The 27646-nt window shown below is 36.0% G+C and overlaps 1 long non-coding RNA gene across 2 annotated transcripts in view; it reads left to right on the forward strand.

Moving 5' to 3' along the window:
- LOC107311761 (uncharacterized) overlaps nucleotides 1-27646 on the forward strand; it is a 75888-nt gene that overhangs the window by 15119 nt on the left and 33123 nt on the right. For both annotated transcript variants that reach the window (XR_014943105.1, XR_014943103.1), the window contains one exon: nucleotides 9472-9620. This is a non-coding gene — a long non-coding RNA (uncharacterized LOC107311761). The remainder of the gene's footprint in view (nucleotides 1-9471; nucleotides 9621-27646) is intronic.

A 27646-nucleotide genomic window follows, 5' to 3' on the forward strand; every position in this document is an offset into this window, starting at 1 on the left:
GCACTTAAGCAGTGCTGCCGTTATCATCTACCTGCGTGTCCAATGGGGTTTGGTATCGACTGAATTTGAAGACTTTCTGATAGAGGCAGGCAATGCTGCAATGATGGTTTCTATGGAAACAAGTGTGAGATGAGAAGCAACTAATAAGAGCTCAACTCAGCCAGCTCCTGGATGGTGATTTAAAAATACGGACTTTTAAAAATAACCCTTTACCTTATTCCCCCCCCCCCCCCCATCTAATCTTTGTTTCTGAAGAAAGGGATCAGAAAGGCAGTGGGTTGCTAGCAGCAATGAATGAGAGCTCTCACTCATCTCTTTCATCTGTTGGCTGTCATGCAAGAGCTGTAAGTAGCAGTTTACTAAAACTGGCTGCGGGCTTAGAAAGCGTGTAGTAATTGTAATTTTGGACTGGAAGAAAACGTGAAAGGCATTTTAAAGGTGTTCTTCCATTCCTGTTTTTATCCCTTTGAATTCAACGACTTCAATGGTGGCACAAAGGCACTTTCTAAAGCATGAAGTTACACTGTATGCTAACTGTGTCAGAATGTTTGTGTATCTTGCTGCATGCAAAATTCTGTTCTTATGTTGTACCTGTATTGCAAACAGAATCTAGGTCTATTCCACTTAATCTGTTTAGTTCCTTTTTATACTCCCTTCCATTGACCTTTCATGGACAAGTTCTGATTTACACACCCATAATGACTCAAGAAAAATTATGTGAAGCATTTTTTTCAAGAAAGATCTTGGAAGCAAGTTATTATATATCAGTGAAAAGGGGAAATGTTTATTTAAATTGCTTAGATTATTTGTATTCTCACAGGATTTAGGAGATGGGAATTTCTCATATAAAATTGAAAGCAGATACAACAGGTCATGGATGGTGTTAAGGCTGAATTTACTGCATTCAATCTCATGCTGGATTGATTTTGCTGTTGTTCTATTAATCTGACTCTTGGCTTTTCCTGTTAACCTTTATAAAACAGGAACTAGACCAGATTGTGACTTAATCAATTTTAAAAATCCTAAGAATTTTAAACAAAAGAGATAGTCATACCCATGAAGATGGGAGCACCAAAGCTCAGCATTAAATGGCAGGTTCCATACATGCAGATGCTGAACCAGAAGAGGAATCCAGATAGATTTATATTCTTATACATCTGTGCAACTCTCTTCTGACTCAGCCATCCTATCCCATCTCCATGGCTAATGCTTTGGGAATCTTGGGAAATCTTGGCTAGAAGTACTGAGATGTTGCCTTCTCAGTCCTGTTGAGCTTGCACAGAACTGTTTCCTCTCTTCCTGTTGTGCCTGGAGTGCTATTGGCTCCCCACAGCTCATTCTCCATCCAATAGGCATATGTGTGACCCCACTGTGTGATGTGCTTACTGATGCTGAGAAATAGCTCAACAATCTGGGGTAACTGAGTGATCTGTCACAGGTAAAAATGTCACTGGTGAAATTAATTCAGTTCTGTGGAAAAGAAAAAGCTCCTGCACCTTCAAAAATAATTTGAAAATCCCTTTATGCCCATAAGTGGGGGCAGAGGTTATAGAGGACGCTTAAATATAGGAGAACAATAGTTTGCTGGAAAATGCTGTGTTTTCTGTGCCCAGGCTGTAAACATTTTTTTTTTTTTTTACATAGGGAAAATTCAGTTACTTTAGACAAATGTTAGAAAGCTGGAGTTCCAAGTTATTGTCTATAATTTTAACAGAAGTGATTTTAATTCACCCCCAAAAGCAAAACTTAATGGATTTTAAGTTACTGTTTTACAGTCATTTCTAATTTTCTGAGGGGTTTGGTTTGGTTTGGGTTTTATTTGTGGGACAAGAGAAGAAAAGGGAATAGGGAGGAAAGGAGTAGCTATGACTTGTTTTAATTAATAGTAATTTAAGTATGAGCAATTTTCAACATCTTAGTATTTTTCAGGAGAAGAAAGTAGTTACTATCTACTATGAGTTTTATTTTTCCCTTTGAGGTACTCCACATTCCTCTGGTTGACTGTAATGTACTTAAGAGTAGTGTTTGCAGACTCAGAGATGTAACACATGCTGATTTGTCCTCCCAGAGGCATGGTAGACTTGATGTGCAATTTTTGAAATACTCTGTCGCTGTTGAAAAAAAAAATGAAAGCAACATTAATTCATAAAAAAGACCACACACATCAGTTTCTACAGTTTGCTGTTTTTGCACATAGACACAGGTATGAATGTTCATAAAAAATGTTGAGTGCTGCAGTTATTTAGACTCCATAACATTAGAAAGCACTTTTTAGTTGGTTTTTGCAGTTATTCTATTTTCACTATGTTCACAATAACTGCCTTCACAACACTGTGCTACAAAGGACTTGTTTGGAGTGTTTCTTGGAGATTCCAGGACAAAAGTAGGGTTATCCTACTGGCAGTTCAGTAAGTAGGTCCTTTCCAGGAACACTCGATGACATTGAGTCTTGCAAGCATGAAAGATCTCCCTGGAATTTGATCAAGGTACTCGAGCTCTTTTAAATTTTTTAGCCAATTATAGACTTTCCTGTCTATAATTTAAGTCTTATACTAATTTTAGTCCTTTTAAGTCTTCTACCAAGAGACAGCAGTAAAAATATTGCCAGTAGGATTAGTAGACATACCTATCCATTTATTGAAAATACCTGAGCCTTTCTGGAAGTCTTGTTTCTATTTGTTTATCTATTTAGTAACACCAGTCACCACAGCATCTGAGCATGATTTATTGAAATAGTCTTTTTTTTCCCTTTTCTTCTTGTTATCTAGCCTTGCTGGCACGAATTAATGTTGGTTATATTATATTTAATTATGTTTATTAATATTTAGACTAGTCCAGCTGGCATGAGTCACAGTAAGGAAGAAAAGATAACAGTTTTGGTATAATTTGCTTAGAAAGTAGTGCAATAGGTCCTAACACATGTCTGTAGAAATGGAAGTGCTAACTAATGACAGTGCTGTCGCAGGACGCTTTGGGGGTGGAAGCAAATAGCATTTTCTCTGAATGTTTCTTTTGGAATGAAGAGTTAAAAAGCAATTTTCTAGCCTTTGTTCTGCTTCTTTGCTGTATTTTTGTTTGGTTGTTTGTTAATCCATGCTTATGAGGTCCCCTGTATCGCTTCACCAATTTCATTGTTCTTCTGGAATGTTGCTGTCATGTGAGATAGTGCTTAGAGAGAGAGAGAGAAAAGTACCTTGAGTTAATACCACTTGTCCCTCATATCATTCCTCTTTTGCAGGGGCATCTATCCATGAGTATATAATGAGTATAATGGATGTAAACCATCCATGAGCATTTACAACTAGGTTGTTTCAGGGTAAAGTCAGACTTACACTGTTTTTGTAAAAGAATCACTGATGACAGAGGTGGAAAGCAATCTGACAGATGGGTATTTCTATATGATTTTTTGTTTATTTTTTTTTTCTTTTCCCTACATGTAGTTGTATCTTTAAGTGCTTTTTTCACTGTTTTGCTGTGGATGTTCTTAGAAATTTTACTTCTTGTCACGAGGGACAGGACTCTTTCTTAGCTTAACACATCTCACTAACTGATCGTTTCCTACTGTTCAGTCTTACTTTTTCTACTGTTAGTGTTATTTCATTAAAACTAACATATCTCTCTGCATCACACTAAACATTTAATTAATCTGCTTGAAATACAGACAACTGTGTTCCAGTGGCCATTGGTTCAAACAACGAATGCTCAGTTAGCACTGACTGCCTCTGATTAAAAAAAAAAACACAACTATTTTCTTGTTTAGAAACTTCGCCTTTCTCCATCAATTTCCATTCCTTCTATTTTGTTCTTCTTGATAGGGCTCAGGGAAAATGCACTTCATTTCTGCTGAGATTTTTCTATTTTTTTTTTTTCCTACTACTTTTGAACAATATCTTGAGCCTCCAGTTTTCTTGGGACTATATAGATGGTTTAGGCAGGTTACAGGTATATTAAAATGAAGGAATTGATAATCAGGTGAAAGGTCTTCTGAGTGTTGGTTTTAACACTCACAAATACTATGCCTTATTAAGAAGCTAGTCATAACTAGGTATAGCTGTTAGTACAGGAAAAGAGAAACTGAAAGCCTTGTGAACCGAAGTGATGATCAGTTATATACTGAAGCAATCATGGATCTTCTGTGAGGAGGGCATCGGGAGAAAAGAGGTTTCTCTGAAGAAATTGACAATGTGTTCACAGCAAATAAGCGAGTGGGAAAAAAAAAACTGAAACAGGGAGAGTGTGACAGGGAGTGAGAGGTATGTCTCCTATGGCGCAATATGTTTGGAGCTGGCTCTCTTTCTACCAGGACTCTTGAAGATAAGGCAACAGAAGAACAGCTATCTAATGTTTCTTTTGGCTGCCCAGTAAAAGCAAGTTTTGTAACCCTGTCTGGCATCTTGAACCTGGGTTGTGGAACTCAGAGCCAGTAGATATTAGGGGGGACCAAGTTTTAAATCAATTAAAAATAAAGATTAGCAGTCTTCATGGACAACAATATCCATGGTGGCTATAAAAACTGTTCAGATGTGGCCTGCTTTTATCAGTTCTCTGTGAATCATTGGTTTAATCTAAAGCAGGAGGAATATGCCGTGTTCTTACATTTTTTCTAAACAGCCTGCGCTGTGTCATGGTCAAGGACAGCATCCTTGACTAGTTTTTTGCACATTGGAGGCCTTAGATTTTTCCTTTGGATAAGTGAGGTACTTGTTTCAGGGCATCCTTAAATAGATTTTCACATGGCTCTGCACTGGTTTGGTTAAGGAGGTAATGCACAGATGTTCAGTGGGAATCTGTAATGAACAGGGAGGTCAGGTCTTTTACTAGGGTCTTCCACTCTTTGAACAGCTTTGCAGGTCTCTGCTAGAAACTGAATTATGTATTTACCATTGCACACTGAGCTTCCAGTACAGATGCAACCAATATTTCCACTTCAAATATCTAGATACCCTATGATGCAATGTTCTGTAATGCTTCTGTGATGGTCTGTGTTTTTAAAAATTATATCATAAACGGCTTCAACGTGCCTCTATTTCTTTATTTATTTATTAATGTGACTATGTGTAAGACAAAGATAGATTTAATAGTCTCTGTCTTTCTTTTCCTGGTAAGGATTATGGTTATTTCCATACTGGTAAAAAATATGTACTTTGATTAAATAGACTCTGTGTAGATTTTGATTTCATATAATTAGGAAAGAAACAAATACCAGAAATTACTTCTTACACTGATTATTTTTTTCTGAGGTTTCTTAATAGGTGGCAATCTCAGACAGTTTTTTCAATTAGTCCATTATAGCATATTTTAGGCTCACATTTCAGGCTTATGTTAGTATGTTGATTGTTGGTGAAAAAATGTGTCCTACTCCTATTGGATGATACTATTTAGGTCCTCAGGATGAAATGAATATTTACAAGTGTACTTTAGGTCATTTCCCACTGCTTTTAGACTTTTCTAGTCTCCTTTCCTGGAAGAAGTAAAATAAAGCTGGGGAGATGCTGGTGGAGGCAGGGGGAGAGTTGGGAGAAAGATTAGCAGTGCCAAAGAGAAGTAGCTATTTGACTTTTCTTTAGAGGCTTAAAATTCCTAAAATATTTGGGTTTTGAAATCTAATGTATTTAGTAAAGAGAAAAAATGCTAATGATATTAGCATTTTCATTTATGGATAATTCTGTTTTAAGTTCTCTTTTCCCAAGAGTACCTTTAAAATTGGTGCTATCTATTCTAGGAGAAGAGAAAGCAAAGATTGCTTTCAGACTGGGGGTTGGGACTTTAAGTAAAGACAAATCCCTGAAGAGCAGAACTACTTGTTCTGTTTAGCTCTACCTTAATTGTTTTGAAATGTTTCAAGAGATGTTATTTTATGAAATATCATTCATCACATAAAAATGTCTGTGAAATTATTTTTAGAGTATCAGTCAAAAGAGTTCCTTAAATTACTAGCTCACAATTTGACTTATGCCAAAAATTTTCACAAATTGTTGGATGAGCATTAGTTCTTTGGTGAGGTAGCTGAATCATACTGAAACACGTACATGATTGGAGTTATATCTGTACAGAACAGTACAATATTGATGGAGTTATCCTGGGTGTATACTGCATTCTCAGGTTATATGCCTTGATCCCAAACTACTGGAAAATATTTTCTGCTTATATTAAAAAGTATAGAGGTATTAAAATTCCAAATCCCAGGAAATGTATGTTTTATTTATTTATTTATTTATTTATGCAGTTCTCAGTACACAGATACACGTGATGTGTATCCCTTGTCTTCTAGCATTCCATCAGCTAATGAACACTGTTATGAAATTTTACTGTCACAATCAGCACTTTATATATGTAAAGCAGCATTCAAGTGAGTGAAGTCTATAGATTTATAAGGCATAAGTCTATATGTTTGGTCATATTACAGATATGTTCCAGAAAATTTGTCTTCTCCCTGGAAGTAGAGCTGAAAGAGTGTGCATCAGTCAAAAAAAAAAAAACAAAAAAAAACCAAAAAAAACAAAAAACAAAAAAACAACCAGAAGTTCCCTAGTACCAAAGATCTTAGCATTTTCACAGCTCTTCCCAGCTGGATTTCAACCTAATTTGGCACACATATCATAGTTGACCTCAGACAGAATAATTCAGATGTTTGAACCTCTTAGATGTGTAGCCAAAAGCGAGCTGTCTTGTTGCATGTATTTTTAAACATCTGCAAGCTGAGCTGGAAAGCAGAATGCAAATTCTAGGACTTGAAGATACCTGTGAGGTTATGAGAATCCCTTCAGAACTGTGGGAAATCCTGAAGCCTATGAACACACGCTTTTTCAAGCACGCTCTATTTAGAAGTTTAGTATTTGCTTTAGTTTCCACTAATGCAAGCAAAAATGACAATAGACGCGGCTCATCAATAATTTAAAAGTAAATGTGCAGTCTGATATAATATCTTTTGTTGACCTTTTTAATGCATATCTCATGAGGACTGGAGAAATTATCTCCTGCAGTTTGTATATCTGCTATATAGTGCAATAGAAATAATTTACTGTTCATGTATGCAGGAAAGGTTTTCTTTGGTAGCCAGTTGTTTCTCTTTGTAGCTCTCTTGAAGTATATTGCATGGACAAATGGCATGTGTGTTACGGTGCAGAGGAATTTCCATGCCTCTTTGTTATAGGTAGGTAGGGCCTAACTCCTCCACTCATGGTCACTTGGGATTTAGGTGAGGAGTCTGAGATTAGCATTTTGAAACCACAGGTAAATGAAAAGATGTCTTGATTATTTTTGTTTGGTTGAATATTGTCCTATTTTCACTGCACAGTACTTTTTTTGCTTAAGATATTCCATTCTCTGACCATGCTTTTTAAACACACTGTGGGGATGCTTGCTTTTCAGCAGGGTGTCCTACACTCACCAGTTAACCTTTTGAGGCAGAACTGAATTCTCTAAACATTGATTTTTGAAATACTTAAATTGTTTGCAGTCACAGGTTTGATTCCAAGAAAGGATCGTTTGGTCCTTTACAAAGCAAAGCCCCTATCCTAAAGCACTCAGTGTGAAATCTGTTGATATTTTCCTGTGGAGGTCATTCTCATAAACACTTGCTATTCAGGATTCTCTCTCATACTAAAAGAAGTTGCTGCTATTATTTTTCCTTTCCTTTTTCTGCCCAAAATTGATACCCACCCTCTTCCATTAGCTTTGCAACGCAGTTGCATTTCAGTGGCTAATGAGATGGCTTATCTCTGAAGTGGTTCTTCAGCTACTGTCAAAGCTTTGAAAAGTTGCAAACTGCTTTCAGAAACATTGCAGAAAGAGATTAATACAAAAAAAAATGTCTCTCAAGGTGAGGAAATGGATGTGTGCCATCATAATTCAGATGACTTTGTATCACATGCTAAAACAGCACCACATATTCAGTAAGTTCCGAACTTCACTTAGGCTTGCTCAGTCTCAGTCTGTAAGGTCCTTTGTGACAAAAGCTGTTGATTAACAGAGGCGAAGTTATGATACTGCATGAAATCCTACATGTTTGTGAATTCACTTAGCATCCCCGTTCAGGATGTGTTCAAACATGGAGATGCACTGTCACGTCTCCATTGTAAACCCTCTTCTTCAGAAAAATCTAGTTCTATTACTATCGGTTTTGTTAAAGTATTTGAAATAGAAAAATGTGTTAATCTGGGAAAATGGATTTTCTCAGCTTTGATTCTTAACAGAGGAACATAGTGGATAGCTTCAGAAGGCAAAGTTGCCATGAACATGGTTCCATATAGCGCTGGGGTCATGTGTGCCTCAACATCTTTGGTTATGAGGCACTTGGCACCTACTTCCCTGAATAGTGACCTCACTGATATTATTTGATTGAGCTATCCTTGATAGCCTGGCAGTGATAACTGAGCAAGGTATCTTTTTGCAGTCAGTGAACATGAGGATTTGTGGTTTTGATCTTTTTCTCATCTATGCCATGGGAATTATCTGTCTCTTTCCTCATGAGTAAAATGCTCGCCTTGGGTTTGGAAGCCTCAGGTGGAGTAAAAGGAGAAAAATAATTGAGCACTTTTGCATAAATCAAAATATCCAGGAACAAGATTCAAACAGAAATTCGAGTGCATACTGTGGTATGAATACTGCAATCACCATATTTAGGAATGGTGATTTGGCACATCAGAAAGTCATAGTAGGAGATAACCTTAGGTGCTGAAATTTCACTTGAGGATGATATGCTGTATTAATTTTCTGATTAGGTATGTTCTAGTAGGTCCATACACAATCATCTGATCTAGAAGAAGTTTATTAGAATGGCACCCTTATACAGCCAAAAAAGAAAATAATACAACAACCGTGTACGAAAGTTGTGTCACATTTTAGAAAGTGCTAATGACCAACAGGGCGGTACGTCATCTGGGAAAATGGAACTTCTCATAGACTGACATTTCTGCAATGTTGAATTGAGAAGCTACTGCCTTAGCAGTCTTTCAAGAGAAGGGACTCAAGGCAAAGAGATCTGTTGCAGTTTTTGAGAGAACAGTAGCGGTTCATTTCATGTTTGATTTTTGTGTTGCTGGTTTTTTATTTTCCCCTCATAACTGTGACATTTGATTAACTCTGAAGTTTGTGTTGGTGTCTTATGACAAGGTAAACTGTTTGCCTTCTTAAGTGTAGAGGTCATTAAAAAACTAATTTGTCTATGAAGAGAAGTTTGATTCACAACAAGCTTGAAAGGAGACTATTCTCCCTGGAAAAAAATAAATAAATAAATATATATATATATATATATATATATATATATATATATGTATATTAATCACAGGACTATCAAGTAAAAGCTTTGACTCTAAGTGTTTTTGGCAGGATGGCTGCAATGGCTGTACTTGTGGGTATATTTCTGTCATGTCTTAACATCGTGCTTGTCACAAAGCAGCTCCAGCGCAACTTCGAATGAGAATGTCACCCATGGTGTGGAAAACAAACTGTATGCTTTCTGTTCCACAGGATTTGCTGACAGAGCCCCAAAGTTGCCAGAGGCCATCCTCATCTCGTTACGTGCTCTTTCTGCAGATGGTTGGGGCTGGTGGGACGATTGCTGCCCCTCCTCGAGGGACTCCACACCAAGCGCTGCAGGCCTCCGGGCTGAGACACAGGTGTGTGATAGCGCAGGGAATGTGATGTGCTATTGATTTTATGGTAATGTTTGACACGTAGAATGGGGGTCACATTCTGGTGTCAATTACCCTTAAGACGTGCACCATGATACAAAATGAATGGCAATGCTTACCTTCCTGGAGCATGTGGTCTACTATTGCATATAGTTTTAAGTTGCAGATTTTGAAATTTTAGGCTGTCTCCTCCTCTTTCCTTGCAGAATGCCCCCAGATAATTATTAAAATTATAATATAAAGGTACTATTTCTGCTTTCTATTTCTTTTTGTGGAAGTCTCGGGATAGGAACAAATGTTTAGGCTGACCAACAAGGCTGAATTTTTAAGATTCTCCAAGATTCTCTGCTCTCTCCATTCTGTGGCACTTTTCCATACCTTCCTCAGACTCTCTGATGACTGTTTAGTGAAGGCCTAGTTTCAGGCACTACGTATAGAAGAGAAAACACTAATAAATAAGTTCACAAGTTCTGATGAACAATTAGTAATTGACTGCAATCAGACAACTTCTGAAAAAATGCAAGTCGAGTTTCCTGCTTGATGATGGATATGCATATACATTTCTTTACAAATTCCATTATGTTTGTTGAGTTTTGATTTCTAAGCTCTTAGCTTTTCACTCTGGTACAAGCTGAAGCTTTTATTTGTAATTTTATTGTCAGTGAAAACTTCATGCCTCATAGCTACAGACTGAAATCCTCTATTATTTTAGCCAGATAACAGTACATAAAAAAGGAAAAAGACTTCCAATCCTCTACTCTGTCAGTGTATAAGTTTGATGCTGTGGGAACACTCTGAGATTTGCAGAGAATTTGCTTTGTTTTAGTCTGCTACTGAAAATGACAACTGTAAGCTTCACCGTGAAGAATGCTGTCTGTGGAGTGAAACATCTAATTAACATATTTTATTGCCTGATAAATAATTCACATTACGTAAAATAATTTGAACACTGTTTTTCTGAACTTGAAGGCAGGACTGGAAGAGTTCAGGGCATAAAATTTTCATGGTGACTGAGATAACCCAGGGTTATAGGAGTTGAGCACAACCCCATGCCTGTAGATGATCCCGTCTCTTCCTGCCAGTACTCCCTTATTTCTTATAGATTAATAGATAGATAGATAGATAGATAGATAGATAGATAGATAGATAGATAGATAGATAAAAATCAAAGCCAACAAACTGACCAAAAACCACAAACCTCAACTAATGTTCTGGGTCAACTAATGTTCATGGGAAGCGTGCTATTTTCCTGAAAACAAATAAGTTTTTAGAAGCAAATCCTTTCCTTTGGCTGGAATAACAATGATGTACTTCTCACTTTCAGTTTTCTTTGTGAGTTATGGAAACACAAAAATGTGTGTTGTGCTCTGATGGCATATCGTGTGCTTTAACCTTAAAGGAGTTACTTAGTCCAGTCACTCTAGAGTAACCAAGAAACTTTAGAGATACCAAATTTGCAGATTAATATAGACTATTTATTTTTAATACTGACTTGTTTCCTTAAACTCAAATGGGAGGTACTTCCAAATGTTTTTCTCAAGTTTTGAGCAGGTGATACAGTCCTGGCTTAAACAACACAGATGTTTGTCAAACATTTCCTCTCATTAAATTGTTTTCAGTTACTGCATATTGATTTATATTAGTGACTGTTTTGGCTCCTTTAATGACTACTTCCTTTTCTTTTTGTGTTGTCTTGCATAGGATCACAGGTTGACTACCCAGCCACTTAAGTGATGTTAGTAATGGGCTAGAGTTATACTGAAGTATGTATTTCTATACTGAAATATCTCCAAGGTATGCTTTAAAATAATACAAATAATTTAAAAAAAAAAAAAATTACCCCTTTTTTGCTTGAAGAGATACAAAGATACAGTACTGACTAGAATCAAGGTTATTAATCAAGGTTATTAAGATTAAGACAGTGGACAAGTATTGCTTGATACTGTGTTAGCTTTTTGTATTGTACCATATTGTAAAATACCACTCTACAACACTCCTTCCCCCAACCCCCATAAAAAACAACAAGAAAGAAAAGAAATAAGAATTACAATATGGTTATGTGCTATTTTCAATGTTCTTTGATTCACAAACATTTTCATTTCTTTCTTATTAGTCTGCCAAGCCTAGAAAAATAGATATAATTCAAAATAAGTTACTGCACGTGGTTTTAACAGGGTTTTATTCTAAAAGTACTATTTATTTTCTTACTGGCAAGATGTTTTACAGGCATAAGTTTAAATGTTAAAGTAATCTAATTGAACAATATTTTTATATTGCTTATGCAGTTGAGAACATATGATATTTTTCAACGAGCTCTAAAATTTATGTCAAGTTTTGGTTGCACAGAAAGTCTCTCACCCAACTTTTATTTAATAGAATTCTCTGGTTCAGTATTTTTCAAGGAAAAAAAATCTTTTTTCTTTTTATTTTTTTTTCTTTTTTTTTCCCCCACGAAGGAAAACAATATTGACAAACTTCATCTGGATAGTAAATTTCTTTTCTATTCATAGGAGATGCAAATGCCATTTGTTTCAGTGTGTCAGCAAAGTCATATTGGGGATTACAGTTTGCTTGCAGTTTCTGATACAGAAAATTATTTTAAGGTTCAGTTTAGACAGTAAGCCTGCAATAGTTTATTATGTTGTGAATTTCTATTGCTTGTACCTATTGTGCAGGAAATGACTTTGGAGGTGGAGAGTAAAATGAAATTCCCTGTTGAGTAGATAAACATCCATTTATTACCGCTTCTCTAGGTGCCAAATTATAGACTAGTTGATAGTGAGAACCTCTATCAGTTTTTAGCCTTTGACTCCAGATGAGTGAGATAATCACATGACTTATATCTCTTCCAAAGAAAATGCACCTCTTCAGAAAGAGTGGTTGAAAGACTGTTGCTGCATTATTAATAAAAATAGAGGCAACACAGAATCCCTGATGTCTCATGATGATGAGATGAGACTTTGAATTGTCCCATAGGAAACAGCTTTATTTTATTTATTTTCTACCAACTGGTTTTGCATTTCCTTTGTTGCCAGAGGCAACTGTAATGCTTTCAAGTGAGGAGTACAAAATGCAAATAGCAGCTTTACAGTTAATAAGTGGTTAGAAATGTTTGGTGCTACAGAGTGGCAAACCTGCTTGGAATGCGTTAGCTCCTGCACACATTTCTACTTTGTAATGCACCAGTTTAGACTTCCTGGGTAGCTTTGGTAAGTAAGAAATAATGCACAGTGACACTCATACTCTCCTAATGTCAGCTCTGGCAATGAGGTGTGGTTAGTATGGTACCTAGGGCAAGCACCAACAGAGTGGTCTTACTTCTGTTAAAAAGAAATTGCTGTTGCTAAAAGATAACGTTGAACCTTAAGTTGGTGACAGATGGTGTCGTTCAATTACATAATGTAGAATTAACAATTAGATGCTTAATGTGTGATATCAGCGCTTGTATTTTGAAAATTTGGATTCAGTGCTGTAGCAGCTCTGCACCAGGAGCAATGACCAGTGAGTTCTGGTGCGATATATGAAGAGCTTACACCTGCCTGTCAATGGTATCTCTTTCAAAAGGGAGAACTTCACAGTGTATTGCACTTTTATCTCTTATTTAATGGAAGTAACTTTGTTCAGGAGTATGAACACATCAGGTTTATTTCTGTACCCTGTTTTTGAGTAACAACTCAGGATGACTATACGTGAAATGTCTTTCAACCCATGAAGTATTTTGCTACTTCAAAACCAAAATGCATTCAATAGATGATATAATGATGCAGCATTCACACCAAAAGTAGGGCAAAAATTATAAATCAGTGAAGGGTTTTTTTCCTTCGAGTAATGTTCATTTAGGAAGATAAATGTACTTAGGAAGATAAATGCACTGCCTTTTCAGTGATTTTATTAGTAAAAACTGCTAAGAGACTGTTTTATTTTGAAACCAGCAGTACTCTTTAAGTGTTAAGTTCAATAGGCAAGAACAGGTTAGATATATGGGCAGTAAAGTAAGTAGTCCTGTGGAAGTTAACATTGTGTGTACTGTTGTACATCATGCTCCTTTAGCTGGTCTGATTTTCATGCAAGTCCAAAGGAAGACAGACATAAGGAACAGCAAGCCAGAAAACTTGCACAAACCCCACAGTTTTAAAGAATTAGGGTTCTTTGTGTGTGGAATAAAAGATTGAGTATTTAAATTCAAATACGTGAAAGGTTGCTGCACAGAGGAAAGGAGTAAATTTTCCTCTTTGTCTGTGGGGAATGGGGCAAGAATTATAATGGGCTTAGATTATAGTGAGGGATATTTCAGTTAGACATTAGGGCAACCTTCTAAAGGTAAGGTTAATAATGGATGGCAGTTGATTATTCGGAGATACTGTGGAATTTCTACTGGAGACTTCAGGAATGAGGCAGCGTCCATCACAGGCAGGTTGGTGCTCCTTGTTGGGAGAAGAAGGATGGATGAGATGGCATCCTGACATTAGTTCCCATCCTGCTTCACCTGGGTCTGAGTTTATGCTGTTTCGGGGATTGAGTGAGGTTTGAAAGTCAGAAACAGCTGATCTACCCTAAGCTGTTATATGATTGTGCACCTTATTTTACTCCCATTAGGTCAGAAGATTAAGCTGTTTTATGATTGTACACCTTATTTTACTCCCATTAGGTCAGAAGATAAAGCTTTAACATACTTTTCACCAGTAAGTTTCCATAGATTACTTTTTTCAAGAAGGGTGTTAAGAGAATAGCCAAATACAAACAAGATTTGAATTCGACCAGTGAAAATGCAGCTTGTCTCTTTAATACTATTTGCTATTTGAACCCTGATTGTTGTGTTCTTTCACAGTATCATTGGCACTTGTGTTGTGAGTGGAGTCTTTTTTTATCACTTGAAACAAAATTTGCACATTGTCATTGGGTAAAATTCAACCTCAGAAATTCATGGGTTCAGTTCCAGCTTTATTTAAAGAGGATCTGATAAGATTAATTAAAATAGGTGTTACAGAATACCCTTCTGTTTTGTTTGTTTGCTTGTTTTTCTTGAATATAGAAACATAAATAAAGTCTCTTTTATTCTGAGTTTTTGTGGAATCACATCATGTCCCACATCAATTAAAAATTTTGTTCTCTAGAGAAGGTGTTATTTACAACACAGTCCTACAGTATTCAAAGCAATATAAATTGTCTGGTCACAGCTGATGAAGACATTGTTTTCTAGAATAGATGGCAAAGTTCATCAGAGCATTAAGAATGGTATTCTTGTTATTTCGTATATAGATACAGTCTAGACACTTGAATAATCAGCAGAGTCATTACAATGTCTGCCTGTAACAATACTAGTGCTGGTGGTGAGAAAACAGAAATATTTCTTACTCATCATTGTATGTCTTTCACATTTGTTTTAGCAACTGACTTTTCTTTCTTAGATATTAATTTGCCCTACTTGTGGTTTGTTTTTCCATGCCTACTTTTCAGTTTGATTCAAGAGCTAGAATGGGAAAATAGTTCTGGAACTGCACTGATGTATTTCCACTGAATGGTAACAGAATTAAACTGACTAATATTCTTAATTCATGTGTCTTAATTCATTCTGTTTACATCAGATAAGATTAGAAAAACAGTTTTTTAGCAGAAGTCAAATCACTGTCTTTCACAAATATTTATTCCTGCATGCTTTTAGATTTGGAAAAATAGACCAATGCAAAGACTATCAGTGCTTTTCAAATAGAAAACTTTTGATCACATTCTCAAACTTTAAATAGAGTAGTGGTCTTTCTGAGTATTAAAACAGTGGCTTATGTGGCTCCTGCTTCTCTTAAGTCTACTCTTCGAGAAGTACAATTAAAAATGTATTTTTCCTGTTGCTGTCACCATGCATTTGTTCTACGGCAATTTAAGAAGGGAAATTTGCTTTGAGTCCAACAGGATGGGGCTGAAGTGCTACACGTGAGAGAATACGTTCTAGTGGGTTTTTAAGATTGAGAAAAAATACAGTTTGTCTTACAGAAACAAGTAAAGGGCCTCCTGTGACACATAAGATTTTGTAAGCACACTGAACTGGCAATCAGCTAATCTCCAGTGTCAGAATGATATCAGTAATTGGATCCCCTATGAAGCAGCAGCAGTCAGTGGTGGGTGGATAGTGTATGTGCAGTTCAATGGAGGCAGCTGAGTTCTCTGTGCTCAGCTGTGAGGTTGTGGGAGCACAATTGCAACACTACCTGGAGAATTGAGGCAGGTTTTTAATTACTGCTTTATTGAATTATTTGGTATTATTTCTTGCAAATGCGCAATGAAGCACCATTTGAGAATACTAATTTCTACTCCGTTAATCATGGGTGGTAGCACCTCTGTTGTATGCTTGTAACCTGCTGTTGTACTTAAGTTTTACATCAATCATCAAAGATGCCACTCTTACATTTTTGTAGTTAACACAAATTTTTGAGTCAGAAATGACTTTTTAACTGTATTTGTGCTGCTATGATTGAAAGTCACAGGACAGATTTCAGCTTTACAGTGCAGCACCATGGGAATGCCTTGTTGTTTGAGAACAAAACCAACCCAGAATATAGAAGGCAGAAGTACGAAAGGATTTTATTTTTTTGTTCTGTTTGTAATGTGTAGGACTATTTTGGCTCTATTAATCATCAAAAGTCTCTGTTCTTCTGTGAGTATTTTCACCAAGAGCAATAACTCCTACAAGACAAATGTCCTGATATTTTTGAAAGAGTGTTTTAAATATGTATATGTATGGTTTTTGCATCTATTTGATGTTTAAATTAATTTTAGACACAGACATGGATGTAAGGGATGTAAGACGCTCTTTCTCTTTTAACTGCCGCAGTCCATACTCCTGTGAAGTAGTCTAGCATGTTTTTCAAGTCGGCCATGGCCCTAACAGGCCAACTTTTTTAATTGCTAAAGTGCCAAATAAAGCCAAGCCTTTGAAACAGTATGAAATGGTTACTATCATCTGATGTATTTAGCATCTGTGAATTGAACAGCAGCTTTTGAAACTGGTTTTCTTCCAGCTTTAACATAATTTTCCCTACCTCATCACCTACAACTGTTCCTGGCACTCAAATGAGTCAGAACTCAGAACATGTTTTCCTGTCTTATGTTAAATCGGAAAGACCTCAGAGGAAGTCTCTGAAGGATTTCTCTTGTGTTGAATTAGAAATTGAGGATGTCCCTGTTGGGAATATAAGCAGGGGGAATAGGGAATTTAAACTCATGGGAATATACATAGGGAACATTTTAAGTAAGATTTTATTTATAATAGATGGATTCTACATTTATAATCTGTTTTAAGAACTTCTTATGAAACCAGCTTGGTTTTGGTGTTTGGCCTCCAGCTCCAGTGTCATTTTTTTTCTTACTTTGCAGAACAGCAGCAGACAGGGGTAGAACAGGGGTAGAACGGAATTGTGTCTTCTCAGTCATGTGCCATAGCTGCATGCACTGTAACAGAAGCAAGATTGCACACAGAAAGAAAGACTAAAATGGACTTTTTAAAATGATTAAGTAAGGCTGGTTGAAGCCCAGTAAGTTTTAGTAACTTCTGAGAAGGCAAATTTTGATCTGACTGGACATAGAAATGGATTCTTGAGGATATCATCACAAAGGGAAATTCTTCAGCTGTTCCTGAAGTCACTGAACACCACAATGTTTGGTTGTTGTTGTTGTTTAATATATGTTTTTGTCTTTCAAACTATTAATTTGTGTTTCTTACATAGTGTTACAGAACTCTTTCATAGAAGTTTCTTTTTTTTTACTGAAATCATTTACTACTGAGCATCATCACATTTGTCTTTTCTGCCCTCTGTAGCCAAATAAATAAAATTAGCTGTATTGGTCTAATTTTATTATCTACCCAGTGCATGCTACACACTACAGTAAAGTTTCCTATGTCAGACCTTTAGTCTACCTTTTCTGGGATGCTCCTAATGGAGCATTGCTTCAGACTTTTAATTTTTCCTTTTCCTTTTCAAAGCTCCTGCTTTTCCAGATGTAGTTTTGTGAGTTCTTTAAAACTTGCTTTGTTTTCAAACCATGTGCTGTCATCTTATTTTTTCTCCTCATTTCGGTGAGATGTTTTGTGCTACAGCTGCTTTCTAGGTTTACTGAGTACTACTCTTCCAGTCTATTTTTGCAGATAGTGAGAAGTAATAATATCGTTATATAAGAAAGTTGAACAAATACCTTATCTTCTTGGTTATCTTTTTCATTCTCCATGTAATCACAGTATCAGTTTGAGGATCTTAATCAGATCCCAAATTAGCAGATAGCATTTCTCTTTGATACAAATTTTTCAACAGTTTTAGACGTAAGATAGGTTCCTTCCCTTGAATCTTTTTTTAATGTGAGAAATGCCATTTAGGATTTGCTTTACCCAGATATGTATTTTTGTTCCTGCTCTTTCTGGGGCTTGGTGTGCAGCGAGACAGCTTCTTCGTTCCTGATGCTGGGTTTCTCTGACAGGCTGCCTCGACTAATTGGTCTCTGTCATTTTCTTGATCTTTATTTCTTTCCTTTTGCTTTCTCTTTTTGAGCAGACCCTCACTGAGAACAGCCCACAGGAAAGTGCTCTCCTTGAGCTTCTGATGACCACCTCATGCATGGTGCTATTATTAACAAAACAAAAGCAGAAGCCCTTATGTGGGATTCATGGAACTACTGAGGAAACAACCTGTGAATTAAACATCTGCCTACGTTTAGTCTAAGAAAGAAACAGAAGAATGATGTTTTTGAGGCAGCCTTAAAAAAAAAAAAATTTAAAAAAAATGAAGACACTCATAGGATTTGGATGTTATATTAAGTTTTCTTTTATTAGAAAAAAAATTTACAGTGAAATAGTATGATTTTACATTTAGTAGAGTAGTAACATTAAGAACTGATTTATAAGTTAGGTATAATATAATTATTGTACTCTGTTCTTACATGCTATACAGCACTTTTAGCGTCCTTCCGCTCTTCAGACTGATTAGGTGCATAGAGTAATAGTTGTTATTACCAGTGTTCAGAAGGAAGGAAGGAAGGAAGTGCCATGAGTTCATCTTGTATTTGCTTGCTTCACTAAAATTTTAATTCAGTTTGAAATTTATAGGGAAGCTTTTGATTCATGTGTTTCATTATATTCTTTTTAAAATAAACATATTCTGGTAAATTAAATGCCATCATAGAGCAGAAAAATGAACTTTTTAATGTGTAATTCAGATTGAGAATTCTCAACAGATACAGAAGCATAGAAGATATGATACATTCACATTTAAAGTTATGCTCTCTAAAAGGGTACAGAGCTAAATACAGGAGTTTACACAGCAGCTAAACTGTCTTGATGCTGCCCCATATAAATATCCTGTAAGAAAGGTATGTTTGTGTTTTAATAACTACAACATTCATGAAGGAATGAATAGCAAGTTTACATTTTTTCCCTACATTTTCTTTTTTCTTCAAACAGACACAATCAAAAATTAAAACTTTTGAAGCATCTTAGATGATTAAGAGCATGGAGCTTCTCCTGTATGAGGAAAGGCTGAGCAACCTGGATCTGTTCAGCCTGGGAAAAAGAAGACCAAGAGGGGACCTGATAAAGGTTTATAAATATCTAAAGGGAGATGTGAGGCAAATGGATGAGGTCAGGCTCTTCTCAGTGGTGTGTAGTGATAGGAGTAGGAGTAATGGCATTTGAACATAGGAAGTTCTATATTAACATGCAGAGGAACTACCTTATGAAAAGGATGGTGGACCTCTGGAACAGGCTGCCCAGAGAGGTTGTGGCATCTCCTTCTACATAGATATTCAAGACCCATCTGGACCCCTACCCATGCAGCCTATTGTAGGGAACCTGCTTTCGCAGGGGGTTGGACTTAGTGAAATCTTGAGGTCTCCTACGACCCCTGCAGTTCTGCGATACTGTGATATTACGCATTCCCCTGTTTAACCTACTTGAGGCTTTTTATTTGCCTTGCTTTCATTCTGAACTTTGTTAAGCCAGTGGGTCTTGACAAACTGCTATTCTATTTAAAATGTGTATATTTGTATTTCTGATATATATTTTTTGGCTTAATTCTTCAAAGTATTCTGACAGTGAGTCAGCTTAAAATTGGGTTGCTCTGTTATACTGCTTATAATCTGTTCCATATTGAGCACAAACATGCATCATCATTAAATGTTATTGAACTATAACTTTCAATTGTATGTTAAATCAAAGTTTAATCATCCACAACATCAAAAACAGCTTGAGTTAAGTGCAGTTTGCTGTTGCTTTGTGCTGTCAGAGCAACGCAGTGCCCAAGTGCAGTTCAGACTATTCTTGAGCTGCTACAAGACATTCTGAAGTTGATTTGTTGGAGGATTTTCATTGTAAAATTGGTATTGATGTCTCCATGTTAGTGATTTCCTTTGTAGGTCAGCTTCTTCAGTGTCTGTATTGCATAGCCAAGTTAATGCAGCTGCACAGTGTTTCAAACAAGACCAGCTACTGTAGCAGACCGCTATGGAAGTTGTTGGCTGTCAGACTAAGTACAAAACCAGCTGTAATTTTTGACTCTCGAGTTAATTCTCCCTTATTTTATGTAAGGATGAAAATCAGCATAGTTGCATCAGTGTAGAAAAGTACTAATCGTTTCATTTTCTTATTTCTGATTTGACTTTAGGGGTGTGTGTGTGTGTGTATCCACATATATATGTAACGTGCAGTATTGAGGTATTCAAGTGCTGTGATAACATAACCATGTATTGCAACTTTGCTTATTCAAATGCAAATCTGCAGGAAATTTAGGTTAAACATCAAGAATGAATTAAACAATTAAGCTTTGCTTACAATCACCCAGGATCAAAAATTTAAGTTCTACATTTCTTAACCACTTAAAACAAATGTTAATCTATCCCTGTACAAAGCTATTTGGGTAAAGAAAAAAAAATCTGAACTTCAAGAATACAGTCTGTTTTTCATACATCTTAATAAACTTAATAGCTTATAGCAGCTTGTACTGGGGTATTGCACTAAAACCGCCTTGAACATTTTGTCAGTAATAAGCAAAGCAAAATTTTGTCAAAGGATTTAACTAAATTATGGCTTTATCTGGATTCCCAGTTTCCTAAGGAAAGAGATTACAAAGTGCAAGGTACTATCTTTTATGGCATATTTAGCATTTGTTCTTGCTCAACACCTGTAACTGTGCAGATAATAACATGATTCTATGATGCTTCTATTTGCAATGCTTTGTTTAGTCTTGAAAATAAAGATAGACAGCTTCTGCAGCAGAAATGCTATTAATAAGGAATGCTAGAAGCTTAGAGAAGATCAAGTAGGGGGAAACATCCTTTGAAGGTGAAAGAAATAACAAAAATATCTGTTCATTTTATCATTTCTATGGTAAGGAAGAAGCTTCACCATTTGGTGTTTCCAGGTCAGGCAGCAAGCAACTGATAACCTTGTTGTTGTCTCAGCTGGAAGTGAGTAAACTGTTCACTTCATACTTTTTCTGCCTGCTGCTTTGCTACTTCTTGATGCATTCAACATTGTGTTTTTCTGTTGCACCATATGTCAAGTCAATGTTCATTTTGTCACGTTCTCTACAAAGATATGAAACAATTTATTTTCATAGATTTTGTGATTCTTTCTTTGGCTTATATTTCCCACCTTGGTGCCTGTGCTGTGACATTTGGAGCTGGCGGATCTAGCCTTGGATCTTGTTATTGCACAGACCAAACTATAATATCTGACATAAAAAGACTGCTGGGTTCACTCTTTCTCAAGTAAGAATTAAAACAGCTTATGTGCTCCCTATCACACTGAAAGCTGTGATAGGGACCTATAGGAACAAGAGAGAAAGTAGGAAGCACCAAGAGGACTGGCGACCAGCTCTTTCACCCATCTGTGATATGGGACTTGTTGAGATCATACTGATGAATCCCTCTGTGTAGACACAAAGTAGTCAGGTGGCGTCGCTGAAGTTTGTCCCTTCTGCTTAGTGGTGATGGTATCTTTCTGTTGGTCTCTATGAAGGCTGTCCATTTCCTTGAAATACCTTTGACCACAAGTAAAGATCAGGAGGAAATAGAAAGCTTGGACTTCAAAGAAAAAGTGTTTTTATGTCTACAACTGAAGATGAGAAGAGAAGCTTAGGGAGGAGATGAAAGGGTGTTGCCTTATCCATTTTGATTTCCTGCATTTTCAGTGCAGATGTTTTCCTTAAGAATGGGTAACATCCTGATGCACAAGATCCTGCTATGCATCAAAGATAACTCTCAAGACCCCTTGACTTCAAAACCCATAACTGAATAGGTTTAACTTAAAATGAAAAGAGTTGTCACGCTTTGTAGGGACAAATAAAGCAGACATAGGACAATCTGTTCTGCACTGGAGCTTCTCACAGCTATGGGTATTTGTGACAACCTTTCTGTTATTCTGCATGAAGCTTCAACTTCCCCTTGCAGAAGATGGGAGTAGAAATGGATGCTTTAGGAATGCCCTTCAAAGACTTTTCATAAAACTCGACTCATCTCAGTCTTTAAAGGGCATGTTATGTAAATTATCTGTCATAATTGTTCTTGGAAAAGAAGGCGAGATTTTGAGAAGGAATTAGAAGATTGTTTAGATTGGTTGTCATTTTTTATGTAATATTGTATGAAGTCTTCTCAGTTGATCAATTAGGTTTATTTGCAAACGGAGGGAGGGGAATAAGAGAGTTCAGAAGAAGATCTATATAATATAAAGCCCATCACTAAATTACTGAAAGTAAAGTCCCAACAGTTTTTATTTGGTCAGTAGCAGTAAGTGAAAGCAACATAAAATCTGCTTCTTAGTATTTTGAATTCTTTATCTGAAGTCAAGAGAAATGCTTCGATGATGTTGAGGGACATTGTAGGTACAAAGGAAATTAAACTGAAGGCATCCTTTACTTAATGGCCATGACAGGTGCTTACGGTAAATGAGACCAGATGCTAAGTGGATAATCCTCTATTTTGGCTGCACTTTAGTTCTTTGACTTTTCTCCCTGTACTGTTTATACTAGGGCAGATTATTTATTAACTTATATAGATGTAAAATCATGCCCTTTCATCATAATTTCAGTGAGTCTTACTGGAAAAAAATGTTCACATAGACCCTAAAAGTGTTTAATATTCCTGAGAAAGCAGGCAGAGGTGGGACTGTGTTTAGAGAATTACAAAGAAAGCTGGAAACTTAATCGTAATTCTTACTGATAATATTTGCATATAGGTGTGTGTGTGTATATATAGATAGATATATATATATAGATGGATATACATTTTCTAAGAATATTTTTGCAGTTTAGTTATCATCAGTGACTGGGGAGAAGAGTAAAGAAGGAAAGCCCTCCTTCTCTACTTCTGTTAACTCACTGGTCCATTCTGAGTTCGGCAGAATTTCTTACTGTTCATATGGAAATGACCAAAGAATGTCTGTGAAATTGAGAACAACCATTTGAAAAATTACTGTATTCAGGAAAATCTCATCTCCTTTGAATATGTCCTGTAGGTTAAAATTCATACCCCTTTTTCAGTAAGCTAATATAGGAGTTGAATTGGGAAATACCTTTCACTCCTAAGTGGGATGGTGCTTTCAAAAATGTTTGAATTCCTCATCAGTTGCCTACAAATTTAGCTCTGAAAGCCCCTGAAAAAATCAATGGAGTATTTCCCGCACAGTCCACCAAACTGATTAGAAAAATATTCATACTTAATGAGTTTATTCTTATCTTTCCCAAACTGGGCACAAAGCAGATCTGGTGTATAAATTCACATGGAACCAATGACATTTTCAAGTACTTCCAGTGCTAGTAAATTTGTAGTCACATTTCCTCTGATCTGTGCTTTGCTCTTCTGACTTAAACATACAAGCAATTTCCAAGATACAGTACATGCATTTTGTAACATTCTGTCATCTTTTCTAGTAACCCTTTAACTTTCCTAGGGTGAATTACAAATGTTTGCATTCACACAAGGCATAAACATAAATGTTGACAATGTCATGCAACAGTGACTTCTGTCATTCCTGCCAACTGTGTGGATCTGTATTGTACAACAGCAGTTGGAACTTGGTGGTAGAAAAATAATAATAATAATACAGTGGGCTTTTGGGAACCTGTATGTTTGTGTTGCCAAATTCCTATTGAGTTTGACATCCTTTATTTCATTTCATTTTAATGATTTGTTTTTTTAAGGAATGCAAAACTTCTGCAAATTGTATTACTGTTTCTTTTCTACTAGGCTTGCCAAATTTTGTTTTGATATGTTTATTTTCCTTTTATTTAGTTTAGGAAATTCAGCCTAAATTTTGTCAGTCATTGTACTCATTGTACTTTTTTATTTTTCATTTTTTTTCACAAATGAGTACAAATTTGGATTAAATTGCCTATTTTGGGAGAATCTTGGTGATGTCAGCAATCCTCCACTTTCTACAGTGAATTCCTGATGGCTACGAATTGGTTCAGTGTTAGCATCATTGTCACTGGGAATGAGAACAGTAGTGGCAATATAGATGTCTAATTTACAAGGATATTTTTAAATATCCATGACAGAATGGTGAAGGCAGTAAAAGACACAGAATTTCTCCGGTGTCCACCTTGTTAGAGACTTCTGTTTCCTGGTTTTATTTCAATTCTGTAAGTGAGTAGAGGCAAGGAGGTGTAAAATTGCATCCCGTCTGTTCTCCAGTAGTTGAACATGAGTATTGGACTGTTCAGAAGATAGGTAAAATTGTTGATGTTCTCAGCAGCTCTTCCTTTTTCCTGGCAATGTTATTTTGCACATGACAGAAAAAGTGTTGTTCCTCTTTTCCAAACAGCACCTGTGTGATGGGCTCATTTGCTCAGTCTGTGGAATTAGAGCATGATTGCATTTCACCATGAGCAATTGTCTGGCTGCCTTTTCAGGCATTTACAAAAGTGTTCTCTTTGCTGCTCCCTGATCTGATAGGTACCTCAGGTTTTAAAATTCACACTGTTGCAGCTTGCTACGAGCTTCAGGCAAGTCACTGAAGAGTGTCCCATTTACATCCAACCCAGAATCAGGGCACCTTCTTAGGAATAATGGAGTTCAGAAAGTAGACATTTTTATTTATTTATTTATTTATTGAAGCTTTGTTAACCCTTGCGTGCTGGAAGAGCAATGTGATGATAGTTTTCAGGCTAGGATTAGCTGTTGGTTTTTTATAGGTCTATGAAAGACTTCCATGAAGTAGAACTGAGTTTCTCCACAGTGAGGAGAGTCGGAAGTGGTTCATCCTAAAATGCAGCAAGTTAAAAGGAGCTGATTAGCAGATTAGTGACTTACTGCCAAAACTTTTTCAGGTGCACCTGGCAAAACTAAGCCTTGCAACAAAAGTCCAAACTGTTGCCCGCCTCCCCTCCCCCTTTCTTCCTGCTGTTGGCAGTGGGATGTGTCTGTTTCAGTGGTGCTCATATGCTCCTAGATGGATGGATAATTGCAGATTGTGTGTTGGATGCTTTGTTTGTTGAGCTCTGCAACTTTAAAGCATTGTTTATTAAACCAACCAAACAAGGGAATTAAACAGATTATAGTCTTATCGTAGAGCAAGTGAAAGACAGAACGCACGTAATTGGAAGGAGGAGTGTTTTGACAGCTTCTGCAGATGGCAGCAGACAGTAGGGAGGACTGCATTCCTAGCATGTAACTTTTTACTAACAAGGTTCAAATAATTCTAGCAGTTCTTTTGAGGATATTGTATTTGTCACGAGAAGTATGATGGGATTTTATTTTTTTTTTTCTGTAGGTACCAGTTATGACACTTTCACTTTTTTTTAATGGTTGAAAAGATGTTCTGAACAAGGCCATTGTGAAATTTATGTACTCATTTTTGAAGCAATGCTCTGATTTTTATTTACAATGCTGTGTTCTCTGGAAGGATCAAGAGTTCAGTATTACCTCAGAGCCTTTGCTTTATTTGTCACTTAGCACTCAACAGTGCTTTCATATTCAGTATCATCTCTGGAGCAATACATTTAAATAGATTATATCAGTTTATATATTTTTTCAGAGAAACATAGATAAATACAATAATAGCACAGTGAACAATTTCTTTTTGTATGTACTTTTTGGCTTTTGTCTTATTAAAAAAAAAAAAAAAAAAAAAAAAAAAAAGATTTCCTTGGAGATTTTACTTGTCTAAATCTATTTTCTCTCCACCATGTGAAATGACAGGCTATCCAGAATGCCCAAATATTAATTTCTGTGGCATGTCTGTATATTCATCTGTCAACCTTCAGTGAATTTTCTGGTTTTCTATTAGCTTGTCCCAAACTACTGGCAAGCTAAATTTCTCAAACAGGCATCAATTCACTGCATTAAATGCCTGTTCTGCCCTGCAAGATGTATTGATTATTTTTTTCTCAGCAAAGTGACAAATACCATTTTCATGACAATAATAGAGATTGATTACAATTTTATGGAGCAGAGAAGGAGCCAATATTGCTGAGAAAACCTTGGGGCTTCTAAAAAATTGGAAAAAAATCGTTTGAATTAATAAAGAAATTAATGAATTCATCTGTTGCTGATGAAGCTGAAGCATTTTTGATATAATGAAAACTATGGTAAATGCATGATCATTGCTGAAGTGTGGCAAGCTTGAATGTAGTTATATCATCTAGTGCCTGAAATCATTCAGAGAAATGCTTATAATCCATTTTGAAGAGTTCAGACTAGAAAGGACTTATAAGATCTATTTTTTTCTACAGACTTAGGTATGCATGATCACGTGCACGTGAATGCTGTAGTGCTGTCTTCATCAGTGGAAGCTAAATCTGAAAAGCTGAAGAAATATTACCAGATTTTGCTTATTATGAGTATTTTAAATCTAAAGAAAAAATAAATTTGTTTAGGGCTATTTTGATTCATTTTCATTTTTATTTTATGTTATCTCATTTGTTTGAAGTGCAAATTGTAGGTCAAAACTCTTTTACCGTTGTTCTCATTGTGTAGCACCTTGTTCACTATTTAAATGAAGCTGAACAGATAGACAAAATGAAGTTTCAATATGAGACTGAATATCTGTTTTTGACATGGAGTTAGATTATTCATGGCATCGTATCAAAGCAAATTGTAAAAGCAGAATTCACTCTGGGTGTAGTAACATTTACAATATGTATGTGTTTTTGTATATTGCCTCAAAAAAAAACCAAAAAACCCTGCATATGGAAACTTTTCTATAAACAGGGTTTCATTTGTGTGATGTGACTGTAAAGCCCACCTGTCTTATTCAATGTGATTGCCTTGTATCAATTTTAATACAATTTTAACTTCAGCAAATATATTTGCCTGGTTGAAGTACAATTAAAATACTACAGTGAGAGTGCAACAGATGTGAGCATTTCAGACAAACTGAATGGTGGGGTGGAAGATAAAAATTACACTGATAACTGTAGTCTCTCTGAAATTGTACTATAGTTTATATATAGCTTATTGTCTGGTCTTCTTCAGGAAATATGAAGAATGGCTTAAGAACAGGAAATTGAGTCCACTGGGTGAAGTTTGCGAAGACAAGCCAGAGTTATATGCAGAACTGATCAGTTGTATCTATTGTACGCATAACTCACCAGAGTGACTTGGAAAATAATGGTCTTGCCTTACTATTTATATTTAAATACACATATATGTACAAATATTAATCGTGACTCTTATATTTTCTCTTAAGGCAGAACAAAGTCTGATTTGAAGCCGGTTGCAAAGGAGAGTTTCAGAGTTAGGTGCAAGTAATTTATTTATTTAATTAATTTTATTCTATTTATTTATTTATTTATTTATTTTGGTTTGGCGTACTTCAAAGTATTTCTTAAAGTTCTAGGTTAAACTGTGAAACTTAAAAGGAATTTTTCTTCCTTTTTGACTTGAAAGAATCTGGTAATGTATTGTTTTTCTTTTGCTGAATCTCTAGATATTTACAGGGAGAAATCTGGTTATTTTAGAACAGGAGATTGCAAGAACTGCAAAGTGTCTTATTCAGATTAAAAGAAGGATAAACAAGTAAATGAACAAGCACATCC

Source organism: Coturnix japonica, chromosome 1 (genome assembly GCF_054131305.1).
Source record: "Coturnix japonica strain WE chromosome 1, WE-NBRP24, whole genome shotgun sequence".
In the NCBI taxonomy this organism is placed as follows: domain Eukaryota; kingdom Metazoa; phylum Chordata; class Aves; order Galliformes; family Phasianidae; genus Coturnix; species Coturnix japonica.